The following is a 17,317-nucleotide window of genomic DNA, read 5'->3' on the forward strand; positions in this document are numbered from 1 at the left end:
CATTCGTGAGCCATTGGGGTCTTAACCCAAACTATCCCACTAAGTTCAAAAGGGTAAAACCAAGCTATCTAGAATATTAAAGCATGAACTAATGTACTATTGCTTAAACGGAGGTTTGAATTGTTACTTTCAGGCTGCACTTGCCTATATCAGCCACTCTTGTGGTAGGAGTGCATTGTATAAAACTAATTGACCCATTTCAAACAGGTCTTTAGCAATATCCATGTAAATTTGATGTGTAATTCTCGTTAAAAAGTTATATATGTATCTTTTATTTTTATTGGGAGATTATACATTTTCACTTTTCTTTTCCGAGGGGCCTAAAATCCAATCTAACAATAAAATTCAGATGTGCAAGATCGATACTAGTTATGTTATTTTGATGTTTCTCGTTTTAGCTAGTTTTTAATTTCATTAATTAACCTAAATACTAATTATTTTACTTGCAAACTTTAGAAAAGTGTGTAGTCAACAAAATAGGAGAAGGTAGTTCTGATTTTTCATGAAAAAAATTGTGTTGTATTACACCATTTAGTTTCTAGTTACATGATATGATTTATCATAGGTAAGGATGGAGGCAATGTGTGGGTACAACATCAAAGACAACAACTTTTGAATGAGTGTATGCAGATCTAGGGGATGGAGATAAGATACTGCATAAGCTCACAATGGTGAAAGAGGGGAAGGTTCGAAACCTAGATCAAGTGAAGTGCATCAAGGATGAAGAAGACAACAAGTTGGTGAAAAAACCTTCATTAAACGAAGATGGTAACATTACTTACATAAACTATTGAATGAAGAATGAGACAGATGTTATGATGGACGATTGGATCACTAGTGAGGCATTAAAATTTTGGATATTGTAGGTGTATTCCAAGTAAATCTTACTATTAGTAGGAGGAGAAAGGAAGATTGAAACGACTATATGAGGCTTCATTGGAGTTTTACAAGACCACAAATGTGGTAGGTATGAAGTGTCTAACTAACTAATGTGCTTAATGCCATTCTAAGATGGAAAATAACCCAAAAAATGAAGGTGGAGTATAATGGTTCTATTGTACAAGACGAGGGTATGATTTAAAATTGTAACAATAATAAGGGTATCAAGTTGCTAGAAAAACTATGAAAGCATGGGAGAGAATGACGGATATAAGGTGAGGAGGGGTGAATCCATCTCTGAGAATTAGTTCGGATTTCTGCTAGGGATTGACTATATAATCTATCCGTCATGTGAGGAAACTGGTGGATAATTACCGGGAAAGAAAGGGACTTATAGTAGTCCCAAAGAGAAGGAATGATGACTCAAAGTATTAGTCCTTATGAAGGGTCGAAGAGCACTATAATCATGGAAAATTTGTGTATCAGCTTTAATTTTCAAGGGGTCTAATCGCGAGAGGATCCCTAGATCTTTATCCATGACATGCAAAAGATTCTGTGAGTCATGCATGGTGATGTGACAGAAACAATTGAAGTTGTCGTATATGGACCGAAGGATATTTTTGTTGTTTTGTACAAGACTATTCAAGTTAGGATACTTCTTGCAATTTGGGAGATTTAGTAGGACCATTTGTTGATCACTTCAATACCCCTTATCTTAGAGAGGTCAAGGCCGAAGAGTTTAAAGTTCTCCATTCGAGTGTCATGAATGTGAGAGAGTACCATCTCAAGCTTTGTTAATTGTCATGATTTTCCTCAAATTTCAATCGTGATCAAACTTTGGCCCTTGTGGTTGGTAAGTGTTGTATGGTCTTGTTGAACAAGAATATGAATATCTCTTGGTTGATGGAGTATTTACAACACACTGAAGAATGTAACTTGGAGGTTATATTTGATAAGGATAGTGAGAAAAGTAATAGGGCAAAGTCAATTGACAATAATGATGGTGGAAAATGGTCATTCATTAATTAAAGGTCATCATAAGCTTCACCTTTTGCATCCAATTCACAATCTTAGGGTCAGAGTTTCAAAGAACTAGGATCACAATCATTAGGAAAGGTTGTAGCAGATGGGGAGAAAATAGTCAAATGCCTCCTCAATCTATTACCTGATTTTCAATTACGTAGATATACTTTACGGGTTTTCAAGATGGTATTATGTTCACTTTTATTGTGTGCAATCAAACACACACACCAACCCATGTTAAACATTTATATTTTCTATTTAAAATTATTTTTATTAAGTTCTTTCTCATCCTTCTTGTTTTCATTACCCTCCATTATTTTTTCACCATTACAACAATATCAAAGCTTCTTGCGGTGATAACTATAATGTAAAAGATCAGATTTCTGAAAAATCTTATCAAGAATCTTTTTCTAATTATAAGTTTGAAAATAAAAATTTGAAGGTATTGTTGGCAAGACAAATTAATCAAATGAGTTAGAGAAAAAAAAATCTGACATTTCTATCAAAGATGAAAAAGGAATTGATTTTTTATTTTATTTTATTTCTTTCTTTGATTGTAAATTATGTGTAAATAAAACCACAGATCTAATGTTAGTTTTTGGGCAACGAATTGATTTATGCACGAAAAAAGATTAAAAGTGAGGTAAATTATAAAGAAAATTGGAAAAAGAAGAGATCAAAAAATTGCTAGAAAAAGTTGCTGATAAATTCATCCTCTTAGTTCTTTGGCTTCCTCTTCTGCGTCGATGATCTCCTTTCCATAACCGACACTTTCAATCTGTTCGAGATGGAAGTTTTAAGACTGTTATGTCTTCTTCACCATGGAATTGAGTGAAAGGAAAGTAATAACCTACATTAAAAGGGATACAATTTTTGTTTTATGAAATAAATAAATAGAGAATATATATATATATATATATATATATGTATATATATATATAAATTATTTGATTAGAGTAGGATTATGATACTCCCTCCGTCCCATTTTATGTGGCACCATTTCCTGTTTGGTCAGTCCCATAAAGAATGACACATTTCCTTATATGGTATGTAATTAAAGGTACAATATCTCTTTTACCCTTGTTGGACTCACTTAATTTTAAAGATAGTACTTCAACACATTTATGAGGAGAGAGAAAAGTGAGTTTACTTTTTAATATGACTATTTTTTGAGGGTCAATTTGGTAAACATTTTAAAGTCTCATTATTGCTTAAATTTTGTGCCAAGTCAAATGTTTCCACATAAAATGAGAAGAAGGGAGTAAATTTTTTACATGCTTACTGCTTCTCACTCTCTCAAAGAGAGTAAAATGCACTCTCTGTGCCAAGTCAATATTTAAGGGGTTATTTATTCCACTTTAAAATAGTATAAGGGTGTAATATGACACCCTTGAAGTATAAGTGTGTAGTTGGGTATTCACTAATAGGTTGGGGGATTTTTCATTTTTTTGGGGCTATTTTCTTAGCAGATGAGCTTATCTACTCTGGTTAATGAGATAGTTATGGTTAGATGGGTTTGTAGCGGATGTACAATTTTAGTGCGTCATTGAGACACTATAGCCAATTTGATTGAATTAGAAATGGTTGACCTCGATACTATTATAGGTATGGATTGACTATCATTGTGTTGAATTGTTAAACAAAAGTAGTAAGATTCAAATTTCCTAAAGAATTGGTCCTCGAATAGAAGGGTGACATTATAGTTTTCATATGTTGCTTTATTTCATACCTTAAGGCAAGAAAGCTAGTTATCTTGGAATGTAAATGCCGAGGCACCAACTCATCATTCTGTGCAGGTTGTGAATGAAGATCCATGAGCATTTCCATATCTTATCTTTGTTCCTCCCGAAAAAATATTGACTTATGGATTGATGTATTTATTGACACTAACTCGATGTCAGTTTCCGCATATAGGATATCTCCACAAGAGTTGAAAGAACTAAAAAATCATTTAGAGGATATCCTTAGAAAATGATTTTTAGAACAATCATTTTGGGAACACCAGTGTCACGCCCCGAGGCTACCCTGTTGACGTAACACGGGACATAGAATCACGAGTGACTCCAAGCTAACCCACAAACACGATGGAAAACAACTAAGTAAATCATGTACTATGCTTAAAACAATGGATATCTTAAAACGGGGAAAACCCTTACTAGTCTAAACATATATAAAATAATAGGAGTTCAGTGATAACTAAAACAACCAATTAACTACTATAGTTGAATCTATGAATATGTCTGAAAAACGTCTAACTAGGTTGAGTTTTTGGTACATGGCCGAACTAACTCTAACAAAAACTGAAAACTAAGAATTATGACTAAAATGAAAGCACACTTATTATCCTCGAAGTATGAGGAATCAATCTGCTAAAGTCGGACCGACAATCTATCTAAGCGTTATTTGAATGTTGAGTAACGGAACCTATATCATGCAAGGATGTAGCACAAAGTACATTAGTACATGGAATATACTGAGCATGCATGATATAGATATACTAAGCTAAACAAGGATATATGAGCTAAACAAGGTATCTGAGCATTGACATAATCAGAGCAAGAATATAATTACTCAAACATAACCTAAAAGCTAATCTGAATGCAATGACCAAGTACTAAAAATGAAGATAACATGCTGAACTATATACTGATATAAATGTTGAGAACCTGGTCAATGTAATAAGAGCCTGATTGTGGGAGCTATTATAAATCGACATAATCCACGTAAGCTAAACGTGGAGTCCGATGTATATTCCCCATCGAGAGGACCCGATATACCTTGATAGAGGTATAAAGGAATGGTTGTGGCGTGATTACTAATAATGAAGCTTAATAAAGGTGAAACACTGGGATTCGAAAAAGGGTAAGACAGATTTTTAAAGTTACAGGTGCCAACTAAAGGAGGCCAACCACGACCCTTGGATGGGACCACAGATTGTAGATGGGGCTCGTGGCTGGTCATGCAAGCTTCCGGTGAGAGGTCCAGAATCATGTCCTAACCAATGGACCGTCAGTTAGAGCAAGATCCATGGTCTAGGGTACATAGGTCAGGACCCCAAAACCCAGTTTCTGTCCGTAGACGACGGTCGTGAAGGATGAACTGCCCAGTCAGTCAACGCTCTGTTGGTAGGGGTCCATAGGTTGACTATTATATTAAGGGTAGTTGGGTCTTTTCTTAATTATTTTTCCCTATACTACGTCATTTTACCCTTTACTAAGACCCCTATTTACATGATTCCGACCCCTAAATTAGTTCATTCACCTCATTCTATTCAACAATATATATTACGATCATCATAAATACTATTCAAGATATTGATATTGAACCCATTCGATCCTCGAATTATCATCAATGAAAACTTATGAATTTCATTATTCTTACAACCCATGGATTAGTTGAAAATTTGAGAAAAGAAGGCTAAGAAAGAACAACTAACTGAAACACTTTCAAAACAACATACACCTTAAAGGAAAATATTTTCATATGTTCCGTCACTCCCACCAAAAAGGAAATTACAATGAAAAAAATTTACATGAGTAAGCGTAGATAGAGAAACTCCCTGAACAAATTGAGAATGACATTTGCCGGCTGATTCAGTGGATCACCAAATAGGATAATTCACGAACAATGCCTATATCTTAGAAGAATTCAGCCACTAGTTCGGTTGGTTACAACATGATTGCCTAAAATCAATGTGTGAATCACCAAATCTCCATAATCATCGACGAACTTACGAGTGTATCTCCCAATTAGTGCCCCTTATAAGGTGAACTGCATCGGGTTTGCCCAATTATATCATTGTATTACCAACTTTGAGATACAGTCCATTGAAATGGATAGTATATACCTAAAGTTGAGAAACCCATTGGGTGAATTTGTTGGATATTTGCTTAATTGTATTGGTTGTATCCCAAGAAACGTCTGACTTAACATCACTGCAAAATATGGATATGCCTTCAACAATAACCAAGTACCCAAACTCAACAACCCACACGTTATGACCTTCCCAAAAGTACACCTTCAACCTTCGACCATTGACTTTGAATCTCAACCCCTTTGCATCTTAAATTTAAATTTCTCCATGGACTAGTCAAATTGTACTTAAGCTTGCTCTAAAATAGTTTACAACCTTGAATTGAAACGTAAGACTAGCTCCCCCAGTCAAAACTCATGAGGAAAATCTTTGCATCATGTCACTATAAAAAATTTTCTTCGTAAAGAGTGTATCTTTCATATTCTTTCAATCAAAATTTATCTATATCAAGGATTTCACGAACATCATTCATGGAGGCCATCTCGCAATTTCAAATTTATCCTTTTCAATACCCATAACGCTTTGTTCTCTAACTCAACCTGAAGAGGACACACCTTCCGGAATACTAACTTTTACGGGGACATACTAATATGGGACTTGAATTCAGTGAAATAGACCCAAAGTGTGTCATCAAACTTCCTAGACTAATCGATATGGTGGACATTTACCCTTTTTTCTATGATTCTCTTTATATCTTCACTTGACACCTCAACTTATTCGCTAGATTGTGGATGGTACAGAGTTGCAAATTTGTGACTAACTCCATACTTTGATAGAAGGGATTCAAATTGATGGTTGCAAAAATGTGAACCTCCATCATTAATAATAGCCCTTAGGGTCCCAAATCTTGTGAAAATATTATTTTTGAGAAACTTTGTGGACCTTATTGATTTGTTGTTTTGTAATGTCATAACTTCCATCCACTTGGAGACGTAGGGAACCGCTACAAGAATGTATTTATTTACAAAAGGGTTAGTAAAAGGACCCACAGAATCAATTTTCTAAATGTCGAATAATTAAATTTCAAGGTTTCACGACAGTGGCAATTCATGTCTTCTAGATATATTCCGTTGCAATTGAGATTGAAAACAACATTTTGAAAAGGCGTAAGAAAATCTAAATATCGTGGGCTAATAATATACACATTGTAAAACCTTATAGGTTGTACAAACCTCTATGATGAACACCTGCAGGCAAAGCAAGACATTTTTCAAGTATTTTATGCACCTCTACTCCGGGTATACAACACGAATGATATTATCAGCACATTGCCTAAAGATGAATGGTTCACCCTATATATACTTCTTCACTTCAAATAGGAATTTCCTCATTTGTTGGCTACTCAAATCATCATGTAACAACCTACATACAATAAAGTTTGCAAAATTAGCATACCAAGGAATAGATGGTGTAGAACTATAATTAGCAAATAATCAAGAAAATCATTATCGATATCTTTCTCCTTAAATATTCTAGCATCCTCTTACAATCTTGAAAGATTGTAAACTACTTGGTTTTCACACACCTTTCTATCTTTTACTTCAAAGACAAGTTCTTAAAGGAGTAGCACTATCGAGTCAACCTTTCTTTGGCATCTTTGTTTTCCATTAAGTACCATAGAGCTGTGTGATCTATGTGAATGATGAGTTTGGTGCCTAACAAGTAGGCTCCTACTTCTCTAACACATATACAACAACAAACAACTCTTGCTTTGTCATGATGTAATTCTTTTGAGCATAATTCAAAGTGTTACTAGCATAAAAGATGGGATGAAAGAACATAGTTTTGTGTGGCCCAAGAACAACTCATTGTGCCAAGCTACTAGTGTTGCACATCATTTAAAAAGGGATTCCAATCCAGTGCTATGATGGTAGGTGCCGAGACCAGTTTTTCCTTCAACCTCTTGAAAGCATTTAAACATGCATTATTGAAAACAAATGTGTTTTCTTTCTCAAGAAGCTTGCATACTGGAATAGAAATCTTAGAGAAGACTTTAACGAACGTCCTACATAACCCGACATGACTTAGGAATCTTCTTACTACATTTACCGAAATTGGGTGAGATAATTTTTCAATTACTTGGATTTTACCTTGATCAACTTCAATGCCATCAACGGAAGTTTTGTGTTCAAGCACAATTCCTTCTTTCACTATGAAATGGCACTGCAATTGAGAACCTAATTCTAATCTACACACCTTTTAAGCACCGTTTCCAAATGCTTCAAAAGAGTCTCCAATGATCAAAAAATCATCCTAGAATGCTTCTATGGAATCCTCCACCGTATTCGCAGTGATTGATAAAATTCTCAGTAAAAAGGTATTGGAATGTTATATAACCCAAAGGGAATTATCTTGAAGGTTAATATTGCATAAGGACATGTAAAACTTATTTTATTTTGATCCTCCGGTGCAATGGAAGTTTTGTTATACCTTTAGTACCTATCAAGAAAGCGATACCACCCCTTTCTTGCAAGCCTGCCAAGTATTTGATCGATAAATGGCATGGAAAAATTATCATTTTAGGTCTATGAGTTAAGCTTCCAATAATCCGTACACGCGCTACCCCTCACGGGTCTAGTGAGGACAAGCTCGACTTTTTCATTTGGAATTACTGTGATACCACCTTTTTAGGAACGTGTTGGACCAGACTCATCCATTGGTCGTCTGCAATAGGAAAAATGACTCCTGCACCTAACCTTTTAATACTCTCTTATTTCACCACTTCTTGCATTGAGAGGTTGCATCATCATTGATGCGTAGTACTTAGTTTTCAATATTCAACCAAATCAATTTTGAGGGTGCATACTCCCAGTAAAGCTCTAACGATGTCGGCAATTAACATGCTCTACTGTGCCTTTTCAAAACAACAATTAACAACTCTACTTTCCATTTTTTAATATCACTTTAAATAATCACTAGGAGTGTGCTGTTAATTCCTAAGAAGACATATTTGAGATGCGATTGGAGTTCCTTCAATTCTAGTTTTTATGGATCAATAATAATTGGCTTGGTCGGTGGTGCTTCTTAACTAGATATATCAAGATCAAGTTTCATTTGAAATGAATTGTTGAATCCTACTCCCAGAAGCGCATCCACAACTTCCTCACAGTCGCCAATTTTGACTTGATTATAGTTAAGTAGCACTTGAGATAATAAATACCCATGATATGATGCTTCTCCAATATTTTCCACAACTTCATCAATCTGATTTAAGTGAGATGCAACTTGCATATCACTTGGATATATATATATTTCATGGATTTATGAATATTGAAGCTAACTACTTCACCAATAACTCAAAACTTCTACTCACCATTTTCCATATTAATATAAGCTTTCCCATGTCGAAGAATGGTATACCAAGAATAACCGGCATATCAATAACAATCTCACAATCAAGCACTAGAAAATCAGCGGGGAACACAAATTTGTCAACCTTCGGTAGCACATCATAGACCACGCCAATCATCCCTTTTATTGAATGATTTTACATTCAGGGCCTTATATTTGTTGGTTTTTGTTCCTTAAGCCCAAGATTATTAAATATAATCAATGGATAAATGTATGCGTGCACCAATATCACATAAGGCTTTTGCAAAAATACATGCACCAAAGAGGAGGGTGATAGACTATAAAATGGTGCATGGAATAGTGAAAGCTCTCTGATCATCTTTCTTGAGGACATTGTTTTTTGTCATTGCCGCACCACATGTTTTCAGCATTTCAATTATTTTACAGTCTATTACCCTTCTCTTTATAACCAATTCTTCCATGTATTTGGTATAACGAGGCATTTCCGTCAAGGCATTCACCAATGGGATATTCACTTTCAAATCTTTCATTGTTTCCATGGATATTTGGAATTTCACATTGTTATATTTCTTCGTCAATCTTTTAAGGAAGGGTGTATGTATCTTAATTTGAGGCAATATAGATGAGGCTTCAATGCCGGCTTCTTTTGTATTTGCCTTCGACTCACCTTCACCTTATTTTCTTTGTGTCTCGTCCATTCCCTTAGGTGATTAATAATTGGCAATCACCCCTTAAGAATCTACATTATCGACCTTGGTATTTTTGGCAAAGTCTTTCCACTTCTAGAGACCGTGGCTGAAACTTGGATAGGGCTCTCTGTAATTTTCATTCACATGAGATATTGAATTACCATACGAATTAACGTATACAAGTGCAGTCAATTACCATATCTTTTCTTCAAGCGACTTCAATTATATAGATTAGAGAATTTCAACATGTATGTTTAATGTCAGTTTATTTTTTATAAGTGTATTTGAGTCATTTAATCTATAATATTGTTGTCCTGTATTACATGTCATACATCCTATATTTTAAACTGACGTGTAACATCTTAATTGTTTCTATATTTCCTTTTTTGGCTTTCTGTTTTTATCTCTATGTGTTTTTTTATCTTCATCTACTTTCTTTTTTATCTACTTGTATGTTTCTTTTTTCTTACCGTGGTGTTTTTGTATCAGGTATCATAATTTTTGGTTATGATTTCCCTGTTTTGGGTTGTATATTTTTTCAATCTTGCTTGGATTTCTGTCCTTTTATAATTTATGATGAAAGAAGTTCCAATTCACTTTTTGTCTCTGTTTAAATGGGATTGAAATACAAAATTTATAGGATTTTCTTTTCGATTACAAGAAATTTCCTTAGAGTGGGTCTTTGTTTGATCTGCAAATTTGAATGAAGAAATTGAAACAAATACAAAAGTTATAAATTTGATAGCCAATTTATAGCTTTTCATTTTCTAACATGATAGTAATAGATTTCGAAAGGAAAATTATGATCTAGCAATTTTTTCCTTTTTTTTTACATTAAAAACATGAGTTTCTTTATTTTTTTGGGATAATGCCCAAGTACCCCCTCAACCTATGCCCGAAATCTCAGAGACACACTTATACTATACTAAGGTCCTATTACCCCCCTGAACTTATTTAATTAATAATTTTTAACCCCTTTTTAGCCTAACGTGGCACTATCCTGTTGGCCCAACGATGGTTGATTTTTTTCCAAACTAGTGCCACGTAAGCTAAAAAGGGGTAGAAAATTACTTATAAAATAAGTTCAGGGGGGTAATAGGACCTTAGTATAGTATAAGTGTGTTTCTGGGATTTCGGGCATAGGTTGAGGGGGTACGTATGCATTTTCCCTATTTGTTTAAAAATAAAAGATGATAGAACTTTATTTTTTGCATCTCTAGATGATGTTTCTTTCTATGTAATTTTTGTTGGTCTTAAAATTTATTCTTGTTGAAAATTTTGAATTTGTAAAGTTGATAACTAATATTTTGTTATATTTGATACTCCTATTTGAAGGTAGTTTTTTCGTATTGAAATTGAATTTGTGCAAATATCATATGTATATAGTTTTAGAATGTGTAAATATATCTCAATGTCTGATAAGTTAAATGTAACGACCGGGGAGCACCCCCTAGAAGTTACAAGGCGTACTCGACCTCTCGAAGGTCTTGTACAAGCTACTTATGTTACATTCATCACATAGGTATGAAAAGTAATGCAGAATTTAAAACTTTTCACGAAATAGTCAATAGGAAACTCTTTCATAAAACGTAAGGAACAAAGTCTCATCATCACAAGCCAACTTATACACATCTTAATATCACACTGTCACGACCCTTACATAGAAAAAAACTAATAGTATAATACAAGTCTTTAATGGAAGAAAATTAGAAACACAGTCCATGTCCTCGAAGATATGAGGACATACCAATCTTGAGAGAACTCTACTTCCCAAGCTTCAACTTCTAGAAACCTTCACTTTCCTCCACCTATACTTTAAGAAATAGAGAAGAACATGGAGTTATTACAAACAATGTACTTAGTATGATAATATCATGCTTTAAACACACATTTTTGTTGAAACATACTTTTCATGCAATTTAAAAAAACCTTCATGAATCAAGTGTACAAGACATCATATAAGTTATCATTAACATACAAGGTAATACTTTCATAATTGTCAACACATATATCTTTTCATTAATAAAACCATTAGTCATTTAGAACCCTCCATCCAAAGTTATCCGAAGACAAACCTCGTAAGACATGAAGAGACCGCCCATACTGTATTACCTCAAAACAAAATTAGGTGAAGCTAGAGCCTAACATGGTTTTAATGAGGGTATAAGGTCCTAAATTTGTCTATAATGTGGTATTGAGGTAGTGTCTAAATATTTAGTAGCATTGGTAGCAAAATGTCACAAGACGACTAAGACGTTCGAAGACTAAGTCACCTATGTGCCTCATGTATGGTATGTGCTTATATGTGTATTTAATGAGCTTATGAGGTCCTTATATGAGTTATAATAGTTTTTATAGGCAATGTGTCAAATTTCATAAAGTTCGGAGGTCAAACGTCCAAGAACGTCGATGACGTTCAAAAGGTTTGCATTGAAAGGACCTTTTGTGTCTTGGCATATGAATTCTAGTGTATTTTTCTATTGGCTATTGAATGATGTAAGAATTGTATTCAAATTGATGTATAAGTTGATTTATATTTATAAATCTATATTAAATTGACCTAGATTCATTGAGTATTATGGTTTTTGTATTGTATTGTTGATTATGACCATGGGTAAGGACCTTATGGTATTGAATTAGATTATTTAGCGATAGATTGAAGTGTTGAGAATGTATTGGTGGTACGCTACCATAATTCTCTTTATTTTACGTTAATTAGACTTGAATTATGTTGTGATTGGTATGTTCCACTTATGGTGGCGGTGCTATGTCCTTTACTTTCAATTGATGTGGCCTTGTCGGCGTTACTTTATGTATTATGATGATCATGGCCTTTTCGTCTCTACTTGAAGTATTATGAGGATCTATGTAGTTGATTTATGTTAAGTATGATCATATTCATCTACTTGTGATTAAGGTTAAAGTATGTGTTCTTCTATTGATGCTAGGTGATCATGTTAGACTATGACTATGTTATTAGGTGAGTAGTCTTAGAGTTGATGCATGGTTATCCTTACTTGAATATATGAGTCTATAATGGTTATATTGATAATGTTATAGAAATTTATAAGATGACCTAAGATGATGTTATTTATATCTATGTGCTTCTAAAGTGATATGTTATATGTGAAGTATATTGTGTCTTGTTTTGGTTAACTTGTGTCCCTTACTTGTTACATGTATGAATGTGAATATGAGATGTCTTGACTTAGGATTCCAAAGTGTCTTAGTCTTGAATGTGTGAATCACATGAGACCTTGAATGATGTTGAGAACGTTATTTATGTGGAACCTTGAAACTAGTGGTAAGGTTATGAACATTGAAGTCGAAAACCATAACGGTATCCTTCTTGTAATGAATGATGGACTTAAGGTTTGTTGGCTGGAATGACATCATATCTTCCTTAGGAAAGTCATTAAGATCTATCTTGTCTCCATTATAAGGTAGCCCTAGAGGACATCTTTGGTTGGGTCAATGTGATTGGGTTACAAAATTGATATGGAACCCCTTTGTATGATCCCTTAATGTAAATTACTCTATGAGATAAAGGCTAGCACCGAGTGAGTATTGTTTGGGAAGTAACAATAGTGAAGAATGAGAATAGTGTACAAAGTAAGCCCTTCATATTCCTTAATCATGTGCTTACACTGGGATGTGTCCACGTTCTACCATTGGCAAATAGAACACCCTCTATCAGAGTAGGTTAAAACTTCGGATTCCATAATTTGCTACCATGGTATATGTCGTTTATCTCCTATTCTCATTATATAAGATGCCTATTACCATTAGATAAGTTCTATGAAATTTAGGTGGTGGTATGGGACACTATTTAGACATTGCACAATTGGCTTTGAAGATGTTAGTGAGAGTCCCTAGGTGTTCTTCAAGACCATTAAATGAATGTCCTTATGTGATGAATGAGTCTTAAATGAACTAACGAATGTAATCACTTAAGTTAAGAAATCATGTTAAATTAATAACTACTTATGTAACAGCCCGCTAGGTCTTTTGGAGAACTCAAACTATCTTGACTCTTTCCGTAGAATTTAAAATAAAAAAAATTGAAATATTCGGTAACCACGATTATTTAGTTGTCAGATATGTGTTAAATATTTAATATAGCTGCATACTTAATGGGACAGATCAACACCTAATTTAGTTAAAACCTTTTTTTTTCACTTAGCCCATTTAGTAAATTAAGATAAATGAGTGATTAGCATAACCCCATTAATATATTCTAGCAAAACGTGTAGGGGAAAAGAAACCGTCGACTTCAGGTGAACGATTTATTCTCAAACTTTTCAATTCTTCATTTGAGTATATTGTCAAGTGAATTAAATTGTTATTTTAAATTAGTTGTTGGTGTGTATATGAGAAAAGAGATTATTTTTGGATCTGTTCAAATCCCTTGTGAAGGAATGGAAAAGAACCATTTTTTTTATTTATGTGATAACTTTATCAACCTAAGGGGGGGGGGGGGGGAGCATTGAATGCCCATTAATGAGACTCATTATGGAAGTGGCAGATGACATGACCAATTCTTTGGGAATTAAGCAATTGAACCGATTAAAATTAAAGAAAAGAATGAAGGATCTCACATTTAAAGTGCATATTCTTGTTTGTTAACTAGTGAAAAAGGGTATTAATTTATTTATTTACAAAATTTAGTCACTAGTATTAGTATGTTATCTTTAGAGAATTAAGTTTTTTTTTATTGCATTGGATTATATAAATCTTCATATTGACGATGAAGGATATTATTAATAGTAGGTATTGCTGGAAATTTTTTTGGGTTGTACAACTTGTTAATTTAATTTATTCCTAATGACTAGCAGGTAAATTAAGTGAGTTACCGTAAGTATTGAGGGTGTTGGATTAGAGTAGAGGAGAATGTTTATATTAATTATTATCATGTGTAATTATTTAATAAGAATTAGGCATAACCATTGGGAAAAAAAAAGGGGAATCTTTGGCAAACAAAAGCTTGATTTCATATATGAAACCTGCGGAAAAATTCCATAGACATTATTTATTTAAGTAAGTTACATCAAACTACTTATTGGCTTTAAACTTTTATTTCATTTTTAATTTTCATATAGTAATACTCCATAAAGTATATGGATATAGCTAACAAAATTTTGGTGGTATTGTGTTACACGAGTATTATTAGAATCATAATATTTTGAGGAGTTGAGGCTTGCCAGTAGGCTTGAAATTTAGTAAGTACAATCTTGACATATAAAATATATCAAGAGTAGGAGCTTGATTGGATACATGAGTGAGTTTGGAGTTTAGGTTAGACATATAACCTATGAACTCGCTTACTTACGAATATTGCACAATGGATAGATTGGGAACGTTCCGAAGCTTTGCGAAAGGGAAAGGAAAAATCTTGAAGATTGGTGACACGAGTCGGCATTTAAGGTATGTTAAGACTTTTTTTTAGACTTGTTGAAGGACGTTTTCCTAATTAAAAATTAAAAATGAAAATAGACAAAGGGGTAAGGGGGAAAGATGGCGGTCTCGTATCAATGGTTTGACGGGCATTGGTACGAGTACCGGTGTTATAAAAAGGAAAATACTATTATAGAATGTGGATTGAAATTTGAGAATGCCAAAGCATATGGGCATTAGCTGATATATTATTGACTTGAATTCCTTGTGTGATTGTGTTTTATTTATTTCACCCATATAGTTGAGATAATTGAGGTGGTTATGTATTATATTCATATTGATTGATTGAGATGCATCATCATTCCCTTTATTGAAACAATATTGTGCACATGCATCGAGATGAGACTGAGTATAAGTTGGGCACGTGGAGATCGTCCGTGCTGGGGATGGTGAGATGTTAAGATTGTAATTTGGGCATGTGGAGACCGTCCGTGCGAAAATTGTTTGATATTATGATAGTGCATTGAGATCGTTCGCACAGACACGTGGAGATCGTCCGTGTCGGTATATGGACCTCGCGAGTCCCCCATGGGTCATGAACTCTCGATGTATTTCCGAGGAGTATCATGTATATACAGTTGAGTGAGTACTGGGTATTCTGAGACATATCATTACATGGCATCATATTGCATTGCATTTCATCCCATCATTCATTCTTGATGACTATATGTTTCGTTTGGTGTTTGGAAAATATTAAATGTTGATTTCCTTTATTTATGAAACTTAAATAGTGAGTGTAATATATATATATACTTGTATAATTTAAGAACTTATTTTCTTATATAAAATCCTGTCACTACTTCTATGTTGTCGGTCAATGAGACATACTTGGTACACGTGGTTTCGTACTCATACTACGCTTGTTGCACTCTTTGTTGTGCAGATTCGATTCCGAGTAGGAGCACATCTCGTGGAGCAAATTGAGTCCGGCTTGAAGTTCTTGGAGTTGTGGTGAGCTGCTTGGCTGTTCCGTGGCCCACACCTCCCTCTATCTTTTACTTATTCTGTTATTCAGTATTCAGACAGGATATCCCTTATGTTAGATTTGCCTTTTAGTATCAGACTTGCATCGTATTTTAGAAGCTCTTGTACTCATGACACCATTTCATGGGTAGTACTTTTTTTCAGTTTTCCGTATTCGTACTTATAAGAACTCAGTATTGGAGATTTGGAAATTGTTGTCTTTTCACTTCTTTGTTAGTTAAGTTTGTTAAAAATATGTTGGTTGGCTTACCTATTGGTTGGGAATATAGGTTCCATCACGACTCGTGATTTTGGGTCGTGACAAATTGATGTAACAGCCCGCTAGGTCGTTTGGAGAACTCAAACTATCTTGACTCTTTCCGTAGAATTTAAAATAAAAAAAATTGAAATATTCGGTAACCACGATTATTTAGTTGTCAGATATGTGTTAAATATTTAATATAGCTGCATACTTAATGGGCCAGATCAACACCTAATTTAGTTAAAACCTTTTTTTTTAATTAGCCCATTTAGTAAATTAAGATAAATGAGTGACTAGCATAACCCCATTAATATATTCTGGCAAAACGTGTAGGGGAAAAGAAACCGTCGACTTCAGGTGAACGATTTATTCTCAAACTTTCAATTCTTCATTTGAGTATATTGTCAAGTGAATTAAATTGTTATTTTAAATTATTTGTTGGTGTGTATATGAGAAAATAGATTATTTTTGGATCTGTTCAGATCCCTTGTGAAGGAACGGAAAAGAACCATTTTTTTTATGTGATAACTTTATAAACCTAAGGGGGGGAGCATTGAATGCCCATTAATGAGGCTCATTATGGAAGTGGTAGATGACATGACCAATTCTTTGGTAATTAAGCAATTGAACCGATTAAAATTAAAGAAAAGAATGAAGGATCTCACATTTAAAGTGCATTTTCTTGTTAGTTAACTAGTGAAAATGGGTATTAATTTATTTATTTACAGAATTTAGTCACTAGTATTTGTATGTTATCTTTAGAGAATTAAGTTTTTTTTATTGCATTGGATTATATAAATCTTCATATTGACGATGAAGGATATTATTAATAGTAGGTATTCCTGGAAGTTTTTTTGGGTTGTACAACTTGTTAATTTAATTTATTCCTAATGACTAGCAGGTAAATTAAGTGAGTTACCG

Source organism: Solanum lycopersicum, chromosome 12, assembly GCF_036512215.1.
Source record: "Solanum lycopersicum chromosome 12, SLM_r2.1".
In the NCBI taxonomy this organism is placed as follows: Eukaryota; Viridiplantae; Streptophyta; class Magnoliopsida; order Solanales; family Solanaceae; genus Solanum; species Solanum lycopersicum.